Source organism: Nicotiana sylvestris, chromosome 12 (genome assembly GCF_000393655.2).
Source record: "Nicotiana sylvestris chromosome 12, ASM39365v2, whole genome shotgun sequence".
NCBI classification, from domain to species: Eukaryota; Viridiplantae; Streptophyta; class Magnoliopsida; order Solanales; family Solanaceae; genus Nicotiana; species Nicotiana sylvestris.
The window spans coordinates 36,919,515-36,925,514 of record NC_091068.1 but is presented as its reverse complement, the minus strand read 5'-3'; the positions used below and the strand labels follow the sequence as shown (position 1 = coordinate 36,925,514).

Sequence of the window (6,000 nt, the reverse complement as noted above, 5' to 3'; positions counted from 1 at the left end):
AAAAAGGAAAAAGTTGGAAAGGAAAAAGGGGGTCTGGAAAAAGAAAAGAAGAGAAAAGAGATTGAAAAAAAAAAGAAGAAAAAATTAGAAGAAGGGGGTCACCTTCTTCTTCATAAAAAAAACCAAAAAAAAAACGGAAAGGAGAGAAAAAAGGTTTTGGACTTCATCTTCTTCTTCCTAAAAAAACTGAAAAGAAAAAAAACTCCCACTCTCTCACATCAAAACGACCCCTTCTACTTCATCTTCTCGAATCAATCTGCTGCGTCGAAAAAAAAACCCAGCAACAGCCAACATCTCGGGTCGTTGACCGTCTTGGTCCGAGCTTCCTATTTCCGTCGAGGTTTCCATTTCGGTCCAGTGATTACTGTCGTTTTTGTGTGTGAAGATTCAATGTAAGACCCACTTTCTTTATTTTGGATTTGTTCTGCTTACATGTTTCTGTCTATGTATTTTGCTTCTTCGGTAACTTGTGTGAAGATTAATGTTTTCCTTGATTATTTGTTTTGATTTAGACACTAGTCCATTAAAAGTGTGAATCCAGCGAAAGAGAAAAACAGTCCAACAAATATGGAAATAGGTATCATAATGTAGCAACTGTGTTTGGTTATATGTTGAAATTGATTTCGACTGATTTTCATATCCTTTTATTAAGTTTATTTCAAATGGATCTCTATTCTATTTAATCACATAAGAAACGAAAATAAGAAAAGTTTTACTGTTCGGTCATGGTTGTTGCGCTAGTTATATGCCCATGTGATTATTTTACTTGTTGTTCTCTTTTTAAAAGTGAATAAAGCCATGATAACCCTGTGGCCCATATGATTATTTTGCTTGTTGTCTTTTTTTTAAAAGTGAATAAAGTTATGATATCTTTGTGGATTCCTTTACGTTAATGTTGTCTTCATAGTTTATATTTTTAGTTTTTTCTTGTTTTCCTTATAGTTAGCCTATGGATATGAATATGGTTAAGTTTGTTTTGATTATGAACATTCGTGCTTTTAAGTTAAATGTGATCTTTTGAAATAAACCGAGGCGTGCCATTTAGCAAATTTCATGGCCCTCGCAAAGTGCAAACGCGCAGTTGCTTTAGACGCATATTTAATAAAATTACTTTCCTAAATTCGGGTGCACATTTATGTGACCCAAATCCAAATCTCGACGGATTCGAAATGCCTCTCTAATCACGGGTACATTGACTGTGACGTGGTTCGAGATGCATGTCCATGACGTTGCAAATTCATTAGAAATAAAGAACGAGGTGAGCCTCGCCAAATAAAAATACAAATTGCGGGGCCCTCAATAAATATTGCTTTAAAAATTGTTTAGGCTTCGGGATGGACCGTTTAGTAAAATTCCACGGTCCTACCCAAAATAAATACGCTAGTCGCTTTAGGCGCGCCTTTAATAATTTAATTTCCTTAAACTCGGGTGCACATTGATGTGACCCAAATCCAAATCTCAACGGAGTCAAAGTGTGTCGACGACCACGGGTACATTGATTGTAACGCGGTTCGAGATACATTTTCACAACGTTGCAATTCTTGATAAAAACAGTAAATGATAAAAGCGGTTAAAAGTTAAATTTTGCACATAAGTTCACACTTGTATAAAATCAGATAATCAAGCCGAATATAACAGTTGAGCGACCGTGCTAGAACCACGGAACTCGGGAATGCCTAACACCTTCTCCCGGGTTAACAGAATTCCTTATCCGGATTTCTGGTACGCAGACTGTAATATGGAGTCATTCTTTTCCTCGATTCGGGATTAAAATTGGTGACTTGGGACACCCTAAATCTCCCAAGTGGCGACTCTGAAATAAATAAATAAATCCCGTTTCGATTGTCCTTTAATTGGAAAAAACTCCCTACGTACCCTCGCGGGGGCGGAAAAAGGAGGTGTGACAATGTTCACCAAGGTAGTTCATTATGAGATTTATGACTTGCTCGTATTATTGTTCTGTTCTTGTCGAATTCAATATAGTATAGGTGATTAGCATGTATCATTTGTAATTCTTGCTTCTATTACCTCTTCTAGGTTAGTTATGATACTTGCTGAGTACATGTGGTTTGTTGTACTCATACTATACTATGCACTTAATTGTGCTGATATAGGTGTCAGACCTAGTTATGGCCAGTTGTAAGGAGTTGCTCTAGGCATTTTGGAGAGACAAGGTAGAGTTGCATCCCAACCACAATCTTGGCGTCTCTTTTCCTTTTTGTGTTGTTATTTCTAAATTCAAAAATTATCAGTATTCTGTATTCCATACTTGTACTTTTGATTAGAGCTCATGACACTGTATTATCAATTATGGGGAGTTATTGTATTTTGACGCAGTTATTATGTGTTATTTCTGCTAGATGTTTCGTTGTTGTTATGTTGGCTTGCCTAGAAATTGAGATAGGAGCCATCACGACTGTTTGTGGTTTATGGGGTCGTTACATCTATGCATATCCTCTTTATATTCCACCTTACTTGTTGATATGCAACACAGTACATATCTTCTCTATATGTTAATCCGTGAGACTTGACTTGTTTAATCACCCATATTTTCTCTATATGCATGTTTGATTGATACATTGGGTTCATCTCTTCTCTATATGCTAGATTGTTGACTAGAAAAGAGCACGTTACATTATCTTTGGGAACCAAGGAGTATTTATTTGTGGTTTATAACTTGATAACATTTTTGTTGTATACTTGTGAGATATATGAATTTAACATGTTATTTGGCGAGAATCGTTAATAATTCTTGCCACTATTACCTCGCCACGGCTACTTATGATACTTGCTGAGTATATGGGATTGGTTATATTCATACTACACTTCTGCACCTTGCGTGCAGATCTTCAAGCTGATGCCGATGTGGATGGCAGGAGCTGTCATAAAAGATATACCTGCTTTCCGGATATAGCTACCAATAGTCCTTGGTAATTTTAGATTCGTATTCTATTTATGTATATTCCAAACAGATGGTGTATTTATTTTCATATCTTATTTGTAAATCTAAGTCTAGTGGCTCATGACTTGTATTATCAATCCTTGGGATATTGTATGAGAAATCACTTATTTCACATATCGACTACTTATTATTTTCATTTGAATTGTATACCAGATGTTTGGCTTACCTAGCGGGTTGGGTTAGGTGTCATCACGACTAGGTAGATTTTGGGTCATGACAAATCATTTTGAGGAGTATTTCTAAGGAAGACGGTATTGAATTGTGGAAATTGTTCCAAAATGAGGTAAGTATCTTCCTAGCTTTGTTGGGAGAATATTTCCTTATAAAATGATATTGTTTGCTACATGTTAGCGTAATGCATATGCAAGGTGATGAGCGTATGTGCATGTGCCAAGGTTATCCATTCTCGGAGTAGATTATATGATTTTTTGTGCCTTTTTGAACCATGTGACTTTCTTGCCTCATATTTTACTTGATTTCTATAATAATATGAGCACAAATATCAAGGTTAGATACCATGCTTATGCTTATTACAACTTGATTAACTATGATGGATTCTTTGTGAGGTTTTTGATGTGCTAAATTCAGTCATAACTGCACCCAAGTCACGAATACATGTTTATGTATGTTTTTTTTAGATACTTGAACAATAGGTTTTATTTATTTGTTTATTGGTGCAATATTTGTGGTTGTCGTTCACGTGGTGTATTTTGCTTAATCACTCTTCTTCATGTTATCCATGCTTCCTACCTTGCATGTTGTTGATGTATATATACCAGGTGAGGAAGAGTTAATTGCACGAAGGATGTTTCCGTTATTGTTTTTATATTATTATGTGAGGATGAGAGTAAAAGCATAACGGGTGATGCCGTACAATTATTTTGTATTATTATATGAGGATGAAAGCAAAATCATGTGATGCCGTAATATTATTTTTATATTATATTGTGAAGACGAGAGTTCATGGCGCGAAGGGTGTTTCCGTACAGGCGAGGATGAGAGACATGTATTATATTATGATATCTTTCCCTTACGTGTACATTTATTCATTTATCATGAGTTGTCATTGTTGCACCTATGTGAACTACGTTGCAACTTGTTGTTATATCTTTGCTTTCTACCTTAATTGTTATTGTTCTATCCATGCCTTCTATCTGTTTATTATTGTTATATTCATGCTATCTTTCTTGTTTGTTATATTTACATCAATGTATTTGCTCATTTGTCATTATTTTATCTAAATCTTCTATCTTGTTATTTATTGAAACACGTGTTCTCCTACCTTATTTGCCATTGTTACTTTTGTGCCTCTTACCTTTTTGGTTACCGTTATCCATATGATTCTGCCTTATTTGTTACTGTTATCTTTGTACCTTCTACTTCGTTGTTGTTGTTATTAGTATTCCTTCTACTTGGTTGGTACTGTTATACATATGCTTGGTGAGGATGAAATAAATGCACGAAGGGTGTTGCCATGCCATTTAATTTGACATACATACATATGCTTGGTGAGGATGAGATAAATACAAGAAGAGTGTTATCGTACCATTTGATTTTATATCTTGAATACATTCCTCTTATTATGATTTTGTAGGTTAACTATGTCGTTAATGGTTATTGCCTTAACCTCTCGGCTTGATGTGTTAAGAAAATGGTTGGTTGTAATATTGAGGAACCTAATTGTTATTCCTTTTAGTTAATCATTTCGCTATTTCTCATGTTTGTTCTTTCTATCTACATTGTTGTTTTCAATTGTTCTGTCTACTGGGTGGATTATGATTATTGCACATGAATACGCCGCGCAATGTATGGATATGGATCCATCCTCCTATAGTCACCCTTTGATGTGCCTTATTAATGGTGTACACACAGATTGAGGAAAACTGATGGCAATTCTGAGGAAAAAATGGCCAGTGTTTGATTTGTTTGTTGTATTTCATCTTTACTTGTAACTTCCTTGACTACTATCTTCTTTAATTGCATACCTTCTTTATATGCTAGATTCTAACTAAGCAGAGTCTTTTAAATAATTGTGTGCACCAAGGTGGTTCTTTATGTGATTTATGACCTGATCATATTAGTGTTCTGCACTTGTTGTCTTCATAAACTATACAGGTTATAGCGAGTATCATTTATATTTCTTACTTCCATTACCTCGTCGAGGTTAGCTATGATACTTTTTGAGTACATGGGGTCAATTTTACTCATACTACACTCTGCACTTAGTTATGATGATCCAGGTGGCGGACCCAGTCATCAGTAGCTAAGACGTATAACTGAGTTGGTCACTGAGAGTCGAGGTAGATCTTCATCTCGACCACAGTCTTGGCGTCTCTTCCCATTTTGTATTGTTGTCTTTATTTCGGATAGTATTTGTTATTTAGGTTTTTAGACTTGTATTTTCGTTTTAGAGCTCATGACCTTGTATTTACCTGTTCTATGGAATTTATCATGTATTGGTGTTATTATGTTATGTTAAAGGCTATATACTTGTATAATTTTATTAATACTATTATTATTATTATTATTATTATTATTATTATTATTATTATTATTATTATTATTATTATTATTATTATTATTATTTGTCTTTGTTATGTTCGACTTGCCAAGCAAGTGCATTAGGCGCCATCACACCCAATTGGTGGTTTCGAGTCGTGACAAGAGACTTGGTTGTGGAAACAACATATTTGGGTTTGAAAGAGTTTCTAGTTTGTTTTCCAAGTTGACATCCATCATATACATGGCTCCTAGAGAAATTAAGTTTGGGAAGGCTAATGACTAGGTCATGTCTAGAAAGTTTTCAATCAGGTGCATACTTGCATGGCCAAGTTTCTTATGTCAAATCTAGGGATAATCAGATATACATGCCAGACAAATGTGACCATATAAGTTTTCAATGCAGTCTAAAATGTAAGCATTTCCATACCTCTTTCCTGGTAGAATGATTTTACCTAAATCATCTTCGATATCACAACATGTTTTCTTGAATTTGACTTTATATGTGAGTCACATAGTTGACTTATGCTCAGCAGGAT

General features: G+C 34.9%; 1 long non-coding RNA gene across 1 annotated transcript; it reads left to right on the top strand.

Moving 5' to 3' along the window:
* On the top strand, window positions 1-5,367 carry LOC138884376 (uncharacterized). Its single transcript, XR_011404565.1, has 4 exons — window positions 1-392; window positions 2,846-2,930; window positions 3,116-3,245; window positions 5,189-5,367. It is a non-coding gene; the product is annotated as an uncharacterized lncRNA (long non-coding RNA).
* The last annotated feature ends 633 nt before the right edge of the window (window positions 5,368-6,000 follow it).